The 16,199-nt window shown below is 36.9% G+C and overlaps 1 long non-coding RNA gene across 2 annotated transcripts in view; it reads right to left on the bottom strand.

The window, feature by feature from the left end:
• Positions 1-264: 264 nt before the first annotated feature.
• Positions 265-16,199, bottom strand: part of LOC121039089 (uncharacterized) — a 100,059-nt gene continuing 84,124 nt past the window's right edge. For both annotated transcript variants that reach the window (XR_005794618.1, XR_005794617.1), the window contains one exon: positions 265-343. This is a non-coding gene — a long non-coding RNA (uncharacterized LOC121039089). The remainder of the gene's footprint in view (positions 344-16,199) is intronic.

Genomic DNA, 16,199 nt, shown 5'->3' with positions numbered 1-16,199 from the left:
AATGGGTGGTTTCCAGTTTTTAGTTATAAACAATACCACGCTGACTGGTTTTTCCCCACACTCTACCTTTGTATAAGGCATTTTTCTATACCTACAGAAGTGAAATTGCTGTCAAAATGTAAATGCATTTTAAATTTTGATAGATATTGTCAATTTGCACTCCTAAAAATATGAGTATAATTTGGCATCACTTAAAGTATCATTTAAAACAGTAATTCTTTTCTTTTCTTTCTCCTTTCTTTCTTTTTCTTTTTTTTTTTTTTTTTTTTTGAATGGGCAGGCTAGATCAGATTTGAGAATGCACTGTTAGGCATGTACTTTTCATCCTTTCAAGAAGATATTTCTAGAAGGAGAATAAGAATAAAGACAAAAGTATCAGTATTCTTTTAAGTTTCAGTAAATTATGAAATGCTTAACTATGTATCAAGCACTATCAAACACAAGATTCTCAGCCCTCAGTAGGGCTGACGGATGTGTTCTCTGACCTCACGGAGCTTACATTTTAATAGGAGAGCCAAACAAAGGAAGTCAAGTGTATTTGACAATCTATCCACTCCATGTATTTGCTGGGTCAATTCTTCTTGTAATACTCTTGTCTGCTCTTTGAAACCTGTTCTAAACCTGTTGGCTCAGATATGATCCCCTCCTTCACCATCCTGGGGATTCTCTCTTCTTCTTTTATGTACTGCATCTCATTTCCCTTTTTCGTAATGTTTTCCCACATTTTTGATGCAGCACATCCTCCCATAGCTTCTTGAGAAAGGTTCATGGATAGCACATTTTTGACACTTGACTGTGTTAAACGTCATTATTTTCCCTTCATACTTTCCCTTCATGTATTCCAGCTTGGTTAATTCTGGTTGGAAATAAATTTCCCTTTAAATTATATACAATTTGTTCCACTGTTTTCTAGCTGTCATTATTGCTGTTGGGCAATCTGATTGGCGGTGTATGACCTGCATGTTCTCTCTTAAATTTTACTTTTTTCTTTACTTAAGTATTCTGCAATTTCCAAAATGAAATATTTTAGAGTGGCCGCTTCTTCATTTATTGTGCAGAGTGTTTGGTAGATCATTTCAATCTGGAAATATATCTTTGAGTTCTAGGAGATGGAATACCAGGAGTTGGCCAGTGGAGCAGTCTTTTTCAGTGCAGGCCATAGGACACTCTAAAAGGAATTTAAAAATAGTATGAAAACTGACTAAAAGACGCCTTGGTTTGATGGCCACGTACCAGCAATTCTCTTCCAAATCTTCTCAGTTATTAACAATTGTTGATACTGTTAACCTTTTTTTTAATGTTTACTTATTTTTGAGAGAGTGTGTGTGTGAGCGGGGTAGGGGCAGAGAGAGGGGGAGGGACAGAGAAAATTCTAAGTAGGATCCATGCTGTCAGTGCAGAACCCAACAGGGCTTGAACTCAAGAACCCTGAGATCATGACCTGAGCCAAAATGAAGAATCGGACACTTAACCAACTAAGCCATCCAGGTGCCCCGGTACTGTCGAGTTTTAATAATGTATATATAAGCTTCAAATGAGCACATTTGCACTCTTTATCCTATATTAAATATTGTATTCTGCATGGAGGTTAATGTGAAGAACACCTAGGTATAGAATCAGCTCCCTCCCTCCCAATATGTGCAGACAAGCTACACTTACTCATTTTGAAGGTAAGTTTACAAGGGTTCAGAATTATTTGAACTCCTTGGGTGTAGTTTCTGTTTCCAGTCCCTATCACATTACATACTCCTGTCATTCTTTGTGACCACTGGAATTTTTAATTTGGAGTTTAGTTTTAAAAAGTGAAGCAGAGTGCCATCTGTGATATGTAATACTTTTGTAAGTGCCGATTTAAGTTCATATGATTTACCAGACTTAAATAATATCTGGTAAGTTGACATTTATTCTTCTTTTTAAATTGTCATTTACCTTAAAATAAAATGAATCAAGAAAACGGTTACTTATTATTATATGGTTCTTACAAAATACAAATGTACTAATTATAGGAAGGTGGTATTAAAATGATGTGTTTCAGGTATCAGATAAACTAGGTATGCCAATGATTTTGGAAATAGTTTTGTATTGTTTTCTTTGATATCTTCTTCACTTTTCTTTTCTTTTTGGAATTCTTTTTTAGATGTTGGAGTCCCTGGGTTTACCCCCTTATTTTCTTATCATTCTTGTCTTATGTATTATATCTCTTTTTGTCTTCATTCATTTTCAGAGAGATTTATTTAAAAAAAATTTAAATGTTTATTTTTGAGAGAGAGTGAGAGAGCAAGCAGAGGAGGTTAGACGGAGAGGGAGACACAGAATCTGAAGCAGGCTTAGAGGTGTCAGCACAGAACCTGACATGGGGCTTGAACTCAGGAACTACGAGATCATGACCTGAGCTGAAGTCTGATGTTTAATCCACTGAGCCACCCAGGCGCCCCTCAGAGAGATTTCTTAAAGTCTTTATTCCCACCCTTAATTGATTTTTAAAATGTCTACTCTCACAGTTTTAATTTCCAAGAGCTCCTTTTTGTTCTCTAATTTTACTTTCTTTTTTTAAAGATTTTTTTAAAAGTTTATTTATTTTTTTGAGAGGAAGAGAGTGTGTCAGCAGGGGAGGGACAGAGAGAGAGGGAGAGAGAATCCAAACAGGCTCTGTGCTGTCAACCCAGGGCTTGAACCCACAAACCGTGAGATCATGACTTGATTATATATAATATATATAATCCAGTATTATATATAATTCATGTTTATTTTATATGTTTTATATGTTTATTTTATATGTTTGTTTTACTTTATTGATAGCATACTGTTCTCATTTTCTGGAAGTTATGTATATCTAGTATTATATGTAATATATGTTTATACATATATATAATATATGTATTTTTTACCACTCTAGAATCGTAATTATAGAATTTTTTCTTTTAAGTGTTCTTCTGCTCCCTAACTTGCATCTATTTCATTAGTAATCATTTCAATTTGTTTGGCCTTTTTTCTCTGTTCATGTTTGAGGTTTTCCTAAGTTGTGTAGCAATCCTTGTCTCTCCATTCATGTTTAAGATTGAAATACTAAAAAGCTAATGTTAAGGCCAATGTGCATAAGCAGAGCTTATTTATTAGTGGTATCCCAGTAAGAAAGCTGAAGAACAACCTAGCTGTTTTGTCAGTGACCTCAAATTGTCTTATATGTGACCATTTCTCCTTAGTTGGTCAGTTTCCCAAAGAAGAGTCTTTTAATTCTGTGTTAGTAGGTGTGGAGGAATAGAAAAATGAGATGTAATATGAGGTCATCCAACTTTCTGAAAGCTTCAGGTATAAAAGGGGTGGGTGATGTTTTTTCCTGATGTCCCCAGACTCAAGAAACTCTTGTCATTTCAGCTCTCCAGAAAAATCTTGCCTTTTGCTAGGCTATGCAGTCTGGGAAATAGGAGATCTGAAGTCTAACTGTTTAGACACATTTCTAGTAAAATCCATCTGTTTTTAGCTCCATCTTCAACTGTTCTTCTAGTTCTTCTCGTTCTGTGGTGAGCATGACCTTGTTTCTCACTGGTTTCCTTTCCTGAAGGCATTTAGCTTTCACACCCTCAGCTCTAATTCGACTATGGGTGATCTATCCTTTCAACATCTGCAAAATTTTGTTGACGTCATTCTGCTGAAATCTCTTTTCCCTTTCCCCTGCCCTATTTTAAGTGTGTGTGTGTGTGTGTGTGTGTGTGTGTGTGTATAATTCTGTTATACTGTCATTTTATGGGTTATTATAAGATAGGAATGATAAAGATCTTGTTAACTTAGCAATGTTTAACTACTGAGCTGCCAGGCAGACAGAGCACAGTTTTCAGTGAACGTCACCAGCTTTTGGGAATGACAGAGTAGATGGTGCTGTGGGAAATGTGGCTTGAAGAACATGTATACATACCCCTTCCTGTACTACAACTGAGAGGCTCCTTTTGTTCTCTTAAAATTCCCTGCAGTGGAAAACATTTTCCACTTAACTGAAGGAAACTTTTTTTTTAACTTTTTAGATTTACTTATTTTTGTTATGAGTTACCTCACTTTAAAAAATTTCATAAGAAAAATACAACCATGTATAGATTCTTATATTCCTTGTTCTAAGCTATTTTTTATAACTGTGATTTCATGATACACACAAAAAACTTCCATGCTGTTCCACCATCTTGGCTTCTCTCTGTGATTTCATGACATACAGTGCTTCATAATAATTTTCTCATGTTCACTGTATTATTAGTATCATTTTTAAAGTTTTCAAAATTTATTTTGAGAGAGAGAGAGAGAGAGAGAGAGAGAGAGAGGGAACATGTGCATATGCGAGTGGGGTAAGGGGAGGGAGAGAGAGAATCCCAAGAGGGCTGTATGCTGTCAGTTCAGAGCCCAATGTGGGGCTTGATCCCACGAACCATGAGATCGTGACCTGAGCTGAAATCAAGAATCTGATGTCCAAGTGACTAAGCCACCCAGGCACCCCAGTATCATTTTTACTTACTGTAAAATAAATACTAATAGAAAAGAGTGCATATATACAATTTAAAGACAAGAAAATAAACATTCATGTACCCATTCTGTAGCTTATGAATTAGAACATATTTGTATTATATTATTGGCTAGATAATAAACCCCTTGAGCCTGTATTGTATTGGATACTTAGGTTTGCCAGGTATTTTAAACTTGTGTAATTTATTACTTAATTGACTGCTTTGTTTAAAATGTATTATTTAATTTCACCCTCATAAAAGTGATGTGAGATAGGTACTAGCTAACATTATCCCATTTTACTTATTAGGAAATGGAGGCTTAAAGAGGCTAAGAAATTGGAGCAGTTAATAAGTGGAAGGTATGTGGAAAAATATAGATATACGTATACACACAAAAATACACAGATACATCCAAGAGGCAAAAGGCAAAACTAAAACTCTTTTTTTTTTATTTTTGAGAGTGCGAGTGGTAGAGGGAGAGAGAATCTTAAGCAGCTTCCACACCCAGCGTGGAACCTGACATGGGGCTTGATCTCACGACCCTGAGATTATGCCCTGAACATAAATCAAGAGTCAGATGCTCAACTGACTGAGCCACCCAGGTGCTCCTAAAAACCAGTTATTGAAGATAGAGAATTTAATATAAGGAACTATTACCTAGGTATAAAAAGAAAAATCTAAGTTGTAAGCAATAGCTACCACCTCTAGAACTGAAAAAAATAATGGAAAGATATTAGAATTATTACAGCCCAGAGACTTAAAGAAAGGTCTTGGTGGTCCCAACAACCAGATCTATGAGGAAGAGGCATTGCTCAGCTGGTTTCAGTATCTCTGACCATAAAGGAGGGGTCCCCTTGGCCTGGGACCCAGAACTCTGAGGAGCAGGTTCTTGCCAAATGCTGGTGTCTCAGTGGAATGTTGATAAACGTGATTCTCCAAGTACGGAGAAAAACTGCAAATTGGATTCAGCAGCTGAAACAGGTTTAGCACTGCTGCTCTGTGGGTGAAAAAATGTTGCTGGAGTGATGCTCACAAGAACTACCTACACAGGACAGAAAGTAAACAGTAAGAGGCAAAGAGATTTCCCTTCTTCCTCCTCTAGGCTCTTAATTTCCCTCTATCTCCCTCTATTGGCAGAACCTAGCATGGACCTACCTGACAACACAAAAGTGTGGCTGGAGGAATCTCAGTTTCAGCATCACAAAGTTGACAATAGAAGGATGGACTTGGAAGATGATAGGAAATACCATAGTAGCTGACATATTGGTGCAAAAGCTTAATTTGTAATTGAGGTAAAACTTGTAGAAGGTGATATGCGTTATGCTGAGACCAATAAGTTCTGGCAAATATATGTAGAATACACCAGAGATTTTGTGGGTTCAGTTACAGACCACAACCATACAGTGACTATCACAATAAAGAGAGTCAAATGAATTTGTTGGTTTCCCAGAGAATACAGAAGTGGGTTATCACAAACATTCAATTTGTAAAAAAAAAAAAAAAAAAAGCAATTATCTGTGAAGTGCAATAAAGCCATGTTCAATAAAATGAGGTATGCCTGTATAGTCATGTAACCAATAGCCCAAACAAGATACAGAATATTTCTATTACCCTACAAAGTTCCTCTGTACCTCCTTTTTTTTTAAATTTTTTTTTTCCAACGTTTATTTATTTTTGGGACAGAGAGAGACAGAGCATGAACGGGGGAGGGGCAGAGAGAGGGAGACACAGAATCGGAAACAGGCTCCAGGCTCTGAGCCATCAGCCCAGAGCCTGACGCGGGGCTCGAACTCACGGACCGCGAGATCGTGACCTGGCTGAAGTCGGACGCTTAACCGACTGCGCCACCCAGGCGCCCCATCTGTACCTCCTTTTAATTATTCTCACCTCTCACAATCACTCTTTTGATTTATATTATCATGGATTAGTTTCACCTACTCTTGAACTTATAATTAATTATAATTAATATAATATATACTTTCTTGTACCTTGTAATTTTGATCTCCTTTCTTCCCCTTCACTTTCAAGTGCTAGTTTAATACATTATTTTTACAAATATTATTTGTTTTTATTTTTTTGCTAATGTTAAACATTATACATTGAATATCCTTATTCTGAAATTCATTGTGGATGACATAATGGACATTTTTATTTATAAATTTTGTATAATTAGAACAGACTCCTTAAAAAATGGAAATATCTACTATTTTTAGACTCTTGGTAAATATAATCAAATTGCTTTATAGAAAGGCTAAACAAAATGAGTATGTTATTATTTTAAATCAGAAGATTAACACTATTAACAACATATTAAAAGAGATTAAGCTAATATTATTATTCAAGAATGTACAGCAGAGTATAGCTCTGGCAAGTTTTAAGTTGTGGTGATCGAGAACATAACAGAAGATAAAAGGAAAAGTCAGGGATCTGAAATTCTGTTTATTGGGTGTTCTGTGAAAGTGCTGAATGGTTGTTTAGTGAGTGGACTGTCTAAAAATATGGGTGAGTCTTGGGGCACCTGGGTGGCTCAGTCAGTTAAGCGTCTGACTTGGCTCAGGTCATGATCTCACAATTCAAGTGGGCCCCCCCCGCCCCCAACCCCTGCCGTGGGGCTTTGTGCTGACAGCTCAGAGACTGGTATCTCCCTCTCTTTCTGCCCCACTCCCATTTGGGCTCTGTCTCCCTCTCTCTCTCAAAGATAAATAAACGTTAAAAAAATAAAAATATGGGTGAGTCTTTATCTTTTGAATTATGTCAAGAGAAGTACTTTAAATGATACTGGAAATTGCAAGACCAATATTGAAAAACAGGCTCACTATAGTGAAAGAAGAGGTCTTCAGACCTTCTGACCTCCCCCCAAAATACTCAAATATTTTTCTTGAGTGACTAAAACAAGTGGCTTTGACTTGGCTAGCTCCTATTTCTTGCTGTTTATTAAATTAACACATTATTGTCTGGATGCAGTCTGTGCTTATTCAACTGCCCCACACTGTTGTGTTTTAAAAGTTGTTTACTGATGATATAATTAGATGTATAGAGGATTCTGCTTATTGGAAACCCTTTGGAATATAGTGACTTGAATCCATTAACTAACTCATATAGCAACAAAGCCCTGAAACATACACACGCGCGCGCACACACACACACACACACACACACATTAAAGAAGCTTCTTTCACTTTTTATTTCCTCATCCAATTCAAATTTTGAATCTGTGAGAAGTATGATCAGAGAATGTAGATGAAGAGGTTAGTTTATATATAAAGATCTTAGCTAACCTTCAGTAAGTGCTTTTTGTTGATTTAGCAAAAGCATTGCTCCTTTGACTTTCTGTTTGGTCTCTTGGGACTAAGTGCTATGGGGATTACTTGAACTCTCAAGTTCAGAGCTCAAGTGGATGTTGCAAGTAAATGCAGAATCACATGAAACAATGGGGTCTTGGAGTCTACCGAGGAAGAGCCCAGAGCTCAGAATTAGTTCTTTCCCAACTAGCCTTCTAAATACCAGGCACCTAAATCAACCTCCAAAGAGACCTCCTACAATGGCCAGTAAGACAATGCTGTGACTTATAGTATGGAGGTAATGGTTCACTGTTCAATAGGAAATCATTATAGAAAGATACCAAACAGCACAAAAGCTCTAGGACAGTTTTCCCTGAAGAGATCTGAATGCCATGGTTTATATAATACCGTATTCTAAATAATACCTTTCATCTTTTCGACTGAAAATAATGCTTCTTACAAAGATTGTTTTTATACGAAAAAATTATTCACACAGTCCATATTGGTGAAAATAAAAAAAATAAACACATTTTATAATTTGGAATTTATCATCTTATTATCCCCTTTTTGTACTTGTTGTTTCACTAATGCACAGAACTGGATCAATGCCAGGCTCAAGGTTGGCACCTAATAAGTAGTGATTGATAGGTGGATTGATTGATTCTGCCAACCAAGAAAAACAATGGCTGATATGGCTTTATGTATGATGTCCTTCAAATAAGACAACCTATGTGTATAATATCAGGTATACCTCCAATTAAAAAAAATAAATATCAAGGTGACTGAAGAGTAAGATTATTTCTGGTTCAAAATAAGTCATAATTTTATAAATAACATGTCATTCCAAAAATTCAAGACAAGTAGAGTGATTTGGTGTGCCCTATTCATTAAGTAACAATCAAGATAAATTCAACATTGGCCCAATAGATAAATTGTTATTTGCTATAAAGTTTTCTTAAAAGAAAATTGAGGTTGAAGTGAAAATTATGTATATAAATAGAGCTTTTTTATTATGACACATATACTTAGTACAAACAGCAAGCATGGCCCCTACAAATCTATATCAGAGAACTGTTTTGTTCAGTGTATTCATGAATTATCAGGAATTGGAAGTTAAAATTAAACTTAATAATTTAACAAATAGTATAAAATAAGAATGTATAACAAGCACAAAGAATGATAGAGAGAAAATGAAAGCAGTATTTCTATGATGAAAAAATACATGCATAAATTGATTGGATCTGCTTGGTCTATTCCAGCTGGTGCCAGTACATTTCATATTATGATGATGTGCTGTAATAATAACTTTGAAATATTTGGAATGTTCACCTAGGGCTCTTTACTCTCCTTCTTTTATATAATTCTTATTTTGACTTGGTCTGCTTCAGTCCCCTGGACTTGATTTTGGTAGATGTGTAAACAAAATATTCATTTTGTAGGGGTGAAGATTCACTAAGATTTTAATCTAGTGAAGGATCATGGCAAGATCTGCATTTTAGAATGATTCACCCTGTATTTTGGAGGTGTATTGTAGGGTAACCTAGAAGCATATGGACCAATTAAAAAGTTACCGTAATGCTAGAAATGATAAGGACTTGAACTAAGGCCAATAGAGAAGGAGGGAGAAAATGGAATAAATTCAGAGTTTGTGTGTACAAGTATTTACAAAACTGGGTTACCAACAAGAAATAGGAAGTGACAAAAGAAAAAAAGGAGGATTCTAAGATGAATCTAGGCAGTTTTGCGTGTCTGTGTATGTGTGTGTAACTGTTCTACACACTGAGGTACCTATTCCAAGTTCCTAGAATAGTGCCCGGCACATAGAAATCACTCAATAAATATTTACTGAGAAAACGAATAAATGAATAGATGACTTAGGTAACTAGATGGAGGGTGATGCCACAGGAGATATAAAGGCAGAAACAGCATTGAGATATAAGGAAAAATGAATGTATATTTTTAGAAATCTTAAGTTTTAGAAAATTTAGAAATAATCAATTTGGAATACTGGGCATCTGGATAAATAGCTTTAACCACATGATGGAGAAAGGCAATTATTAGCATATAGCATTCGTTAATCTGGTGACCATAGTTCAGAGTATCTTGGAAACATATAATGACTAAGAACAGTAAAAGGATAAAGGCAAATCTCCAAAAATGCTAATAGTTAAGGGATGTCTATGGGGGAAGGGAACTGCAAATAACAGTTAAGTGTTCCAAGAAGTAAGAATACCAGTAATGCATGATGTTGCAAAAATCCAAGCTAAAGGGGCTTCAAGAAGGAAAAATTGAACAACATTGTCAAATCCTCGAGATAGGATCAGCAAAATGAATACTATGCATTTGACAGCTATCAGGCTCATTTGCTCATCATTTTTCATCAAAATGAGCTGGCATTTTGGACAGTGTACTAGGTGTTCAGTTAGACACTTTGCTAGAAACTGGTGCTACAATACTATATAAGACAGACATGGTTTCCGCCCCAAAGATTTTACAGTCTAGTGAGAAAGAGATAAAACAAGTGGTAAAATACATTAATGACACTGTTTTATTTATGAAACTTAGTATGCAATAACACATTTTATTAAGACAAAGGTATGACATAGCAGAGCTATGGAAGGATGGAGAGGTTGTGTATATCAAATAGAGTAATAAAATTTTCTCTAGAAAGGTAGCCTTCAAACTGGGAGCTGAAGCATGAGAAAGAGTCAGCCATATGAAGAGAAGATGGAAGGGTATTCTGGGTTGAGGGAAAAATCAATGCAAAGTCCTTATGACAGGAATGTGCTTGGTGAGTTCTGGAGAATGTCAGATCAGTGTGGCTGGGAACATTGTAGGCAAGGACACAAATGGTGGGACATGAGGTCCAGGACAGGTGGGTGCTCTACCCTGTAGGAATTTATATGTCAGATTTTAAAAAAAATGTGTGTTTATTCTAAGTGCAAGAGGATCCAGGGGTAAAGCATCATTTTTACAATATTTTATTTAAAAAAATTTTTTTTAACATTTTATTTATTTTTGAGACAGGGAGAGACAGAGCATGAACAGGGGAGGGTCAGAGAGAGGCAGACACAGAATCCGAAACAGGCTCCAGGCTCTGAGCTGTCAGCACAGAGCCCAACGCGGGGCTCGAACTAATGGACCGTGAGATCATGACCTGAGCTGAAATCGGCCGCCGAACCGACTGAGCCACCCAGGCGACCCTATAATATTTTAAATGTGATCACTAAGCTGTTAAGAGAAAGTTAAAAAGAGACAAGGTTGGCATGAGGAGATTGGTTAGAAAATGGTGACCATCATCTAGATGAGCTGATGGTGGCTTGAATTAAGGTGATTCTAATGAGGAAAGAGGAATGAATAGACGTAAGCTCTGTTTTGGAGTAGAGCTCACAAGATGGATAAATGTGGACCAAAGGCCAGATTCAGTTACAACTTGCCAGGTTTTTGAAAGCATATTTCTAAATGGCCAATTTATAATACCTTAGAGAAGAAGTAAGCAGAGGCAGAGTGCATGGGCAAGGGTGCTGGTTTGGGCAAGGGTTCAGGATGGAGATCAGGGCAACACAATGGAGGCCACTGGAAGCTAGTGGTTAAGAGGTGAACTTGCTGCTTCTAAGAAGCAGGCTAAACTGAACAAGGGTTACCTTCACAAATGGCTGAAGAGATCACTACCTCCCAGCCACATCTGCCCAGCATATTGCAGCACAAATTAAATACTCTAGAGGGTTTTCCTAGACCTTATATGTGAACACTGAGATCTGTTCCATAATAATATAGTCCCCCTAGTTAGCAACACTGCAAATCTATGCTTTGAAAAATGTGCTTGACTTTCTTGGCTGCTCATCAGTGTTTTATTTGACCAGGTCTCTTACTTTCTTCAAAAAGACTATTCTAAAAATTCCCCCTTTTTCCTAATCTCTCTACCCAACTTTCTTTTCTTTCACTGTTGGTGATCCACATCTGAGGGCTTCAGGAATGATGCTAATCAATTTCTCACCTCACTAACTATAAAATCATCTGTGTTACATCCATTCTATCATGCTTCCCTATAGTCTCAGAGACGGACATCTTCCCCATCCTGTTTAAGACCAGCAACTTGATCTTTGCCCTTAATTCTATCACCTTATCTCCTGTTTTGGATCTTGTTCTAGCTGGCATCTCCTCTCTCTTCTATCTATAAAGGCCGTATCCCACCTGGCCCTATTCTTCAAATGATAATCACCTCAAGTCTTTCTCATCAACTATAATAACCTCCCCCCTTAATTCAATTTAACATATTCGTTCCTTCAATATTCATCCCAAATTTCTGAGAGACACATATACTCTCACATGTTCATATATATTCACCCACAATCTGGTGCCCATATCTATTTCTTGCATCTGGTGTTCTTACAATCAGTAAGGGTTCCTAATTGCCAAATGTAACAAGTGGGTTTGTAGTCTTCATTTCAACAGATTTTTTTTTGCTTCAAATTCTTGACTCTGCAGATCACCTCCTTTCTATTTGAAACTATCCTTGTATTCTAGGATACCATTATCAGATTTTTCAGTCTCCTCCTTAGGGACTTCATTTTTAATATGTCCTTTAAATGTTGATGTCCCCAACCTTGGACCATGACCTTTTTTATTGTACACACTGTTTTTAGATTACTTTATATAATCTCAGAGTTCTGATTATCACCTACATATGCTTGACATCCTATTTATATATAATCTCCTTTCAGCTCCTTTAGGTACTTATTATCTTAGTATATCCTAATAACACATCTGAACTTAATATTTCCCATAAACTTGCTTTGTCCTTTATATAGATCCTATCTTAACTGATAGCCTGTCCAGTGGCCAACATTTCTTATAGAAAGTAACTCATGATTTCTCCCTCACTCTTATCACTCAGCAATTGCAGGAATTTGAACTACATATGTGTTGGCTTTATTGTCTCTTTACTACCACCATGGCCACAGCTTTACGCCAGGCCTTCATTATCTCTGAACTATAGTAAAGAGTCTCCTAACCATAACTCTTACCTTTGGCCTCTCCCACTTTTCTCCTTTTCCCAGACCGTTCATTCCACTGCCAGCCCCCAATACCACTAGAGCATACCTACTCCATGCCCTACACAGCAGGGCATCCAAGGCTCTTTGTGATTTGACTTGGGCTTTCAATTGTACCTTCATTCTTTGCTACTCTCTGCTTTGCTATTTATGCTGCTACAACCTAAATTGCTTATGTTCCTCACAGAAGCCGGCTACTGGTGTTGCTCATGGTTTCTGTGCTTATAAAAGCCACTTCCTATTCTTCATATAGGTCAGGGTGCAGATTTAAACTCCAAGACAATTTTCAGACCCTTCCTATCATATCCCAGGTTTGTTGGTGCTGTTTCAATGTAATTCCTATAATACTCTCTGCAGAACTATATTTCTTTGTTCACCGTATTCAAATATGCAACACATACACATACACACACCTTTCACCCATTGGAGTATAAGGATCTTGAGGGTAGGAGTCAGACATTTTCTCCAGAAATGTGCATAGTGCCTAAGACACAAGAGAGGCTCAAAAATAATAAATGAGTAAACACATGAATAAATTAATATATATTTGTGGTTGCTATGGGCAAATAGTCTGTCAAAACTACCAACAAAACTAAAATGTTGTGTGAATACTCTGATCTCTGACCTTTCACAATGAGAGGTTCATTCTTTAAACTTATGCTTTTATTTCACTTTAGGGGACTTGAGGGTGCACCAAGCGCTTGGGGTCAAAAGAAAGAGTAGCTAGGGAAAAAAGAAGCCCATGTGGAAGGCTATGTTCCTAGAGATGTATATCAGCCTAAAAGCAACAGCAGTGAAGGAAGGAAATATTTGTTAAATCCCAGTATATGGGCAAATGGGTTTGGTAGTGTATTTTTCACTGGGTGCATCAAGAGGACTGCAGGACCACATTCACTCCCTTCTAGACCACTGCCTTCCTGACTATTTTATCCAGGCAACATGGTTAAGGATATTATTTGTTTCCTTTTGATCATTAGCCATTGCACATTAAATTTTAAGCAGCCCAAAAGGAATGCGATGCCCTACTTCTTTTGTCACTTTTTGTAGGACTTTCTATAGAATTGTGGATTCAATGATAGGTCAATAAAAAGATGTCTCACAGATGGGTGCAGACTGACTGAGTAACTGACAGCAGGATCAGCTTGTGCAAGTTTGAAGGACAGGGATGAGAAGGTATGAAACTAAGAAAAATAAAAACAGAGCTGAGGACCTGCATGTGAGAAATATATGCATACATATCTAGGATGAAAAAGAGATCCTGAATATAAAAACATTTAGTCTTAAGTGTCTACACAAATCAATAAAAAATGTAGAGTCTGGGCTAACCAATGTCTTCACAGAAGCTCCAGTGCCCCTCCCTTCCTGGGTCCCAAACCCCACCATCAATGGCACTAATGTCATGTATTCTGTCTATTAAATTTAGAAAAGAATTGTTCTGTCTACCTGCATGAAAAATTCATTGCTCCCTGTACTGTAAGCGGCTTTGTGTTTAATATAGGTATATCTTACTTGTCAAATTGCTTTTTGGGTTAAGAAATTTTTTTTAATTCCTTGCTTTTATTTATTATCTTATTACATTTTTAACTGTTGATGTTTATTTTTTATTTGACATTCAATGAATTTTCTCTGGGCCTGCCTTTTTAGTACTGGCTGATGTTTTATAACATATTGATTCCCAATATTTTAAACTGACCCACTGTTGATATGAGGATCACACAGGGAAGTAAGATGTTTACATCTCACTATGAATAGCAGATAAATGAAATAATAAAGGTTGTCAAAAGCTGAGGAATAAAGTAAGCCAGTTCTTGTTTGCTCTCAAGGATATATTGCTATGGAGCTTAGAACCAGCTAACTTCGTAATGCACAAAGAGTGAAGTGGTCTGGGCAGCAGGATAGTATTTTAGACATTTGATATACTGAAGAAAAATTTTACAAAAAAAATACTATTCAAAACAGAGTGCTTAATATTGGTCCATCATAAAATCGTTTCTTGGAGATAAAAACCTTACTATATTGGACTCAGGAGACATACTGCTTCAGTTTATATCCTCCCTCTGCTTTCTAGTTCTGTGACCTGACCTTGAACAAGTCACTCAGTCTGTCAGTGTCTTGGATTTCTCACATATAAAATGCAAATAGTAATAACACATCCATGATTGTTACGAGGAACAGTAGAGTTAATGCAACTAAGCATTTAGAACAATGGCTGGTGCATAATAAGTGTGTAATAAATGTTAGCTATTGTTATACTATTATAATTAGTCACAAGGGAATTACCTTCAGAATTCTTTAGTAGAGGCATAGTCCTTTAAACTTATTTCTGTATTTTTCTTTTGAAATAAGTACCACCTTTAACCCATAGGATATCATTAATTATCTACCGCTACTGATTCAACATGACGTATCTATTTCATCAAAGTAGCCTCAATTTTCCAAAGGAGTTCCCTCCTTTGGTCTCTCCAATAAGTTAGGTCATATTCTCTTGTGGTATTTACCATGATGAACCATAATTTATCTGCTCAAATATCTATTTCTCCAAGTAAAATGTTGATTTCTTTTTTTTTAATTTTTTAAAATATTTATTTATTTTTGAAGGAGAGAGAGACAGAGCGTGAGGAGGGGAGGGGCAGAAAGAGAGGGAGACATAGAATCCAAAGCAGGCTCCAGGCTCTGAGCTGTCAGCACAGAGCCTGATGCGGGGCTCGAACCCACGAACTGTGAGATCATGACCTGAGCCGAAGTCGGATGCTCAACTGACTGAGCCATCCAGGTGCCCCAAAATATTGATTTCTTAAAGGCAAGAGAGAAATATATTATTTTTATTTTTACCTCTAGGATTGAGATGATGGCTTGGCAAATAAATAGTGATGTTCATAATATATTAGCTGAACAAGGTATGACTCTCCCTACTGAAATGAGTTCTAGTATCATGTTTACTTGGACTTCCATTTTTCCTGACCCCTTGGTCTTAGGCATGGGTTTCAAGTGCTCTGTGCTAACAGGTGTTAGGTTTTTAAATTTTGGTTTAACACAATAACAAAGTTTGAGATTAAAAGGATGATTGCAGGGGCGCCTGGGTGGCGCAGTCGGTTAAGCGTCCGACTTCAGCCAGGTCACGATCTCGCGGTCCGTGAGTTCGAGCCCCGCGTCGGGCTCTGGGCTGATGGCTCGGAGCCTGGAGCCTGTTTCCGATTCTGTGTCTCCCTCTCTCTCTCTGCCCCTCCCCCATTCATGCTCTGTCTCTCTCTGTCCCAAAAATAAATAAACGTTGAAAAAAAAATAAAAAAAAAAATAAAAGGATGATTGCATAGGTTTATTCCATAATTCTCTTAACATACATACTAACTCTGACCCTGATCCCGGCCTGGACTGAT

Source organism: Herpailurus yagouaroundi, unplaced genomic scaffold (assembly GCF_014898765.1).
Source record: "Herpailurus yagouaroundi ecotype Mexico unplaced genomic scaffold, PumYag 166, whole genome shotgun sequence".
Classification (NCBI taxonomy): domain Eukaryota; kingdom Metazoa; phylum Chordata; class Mammalia; order Carnivora; family Felidae; genus Herpailurus; species Herpailurus yagouaroundi.
The sequence above is the reverse complement of the archived record's forward strand: the minus strand, read 5'-3'. Positions and strand labels throughout refer to the sequence as shown.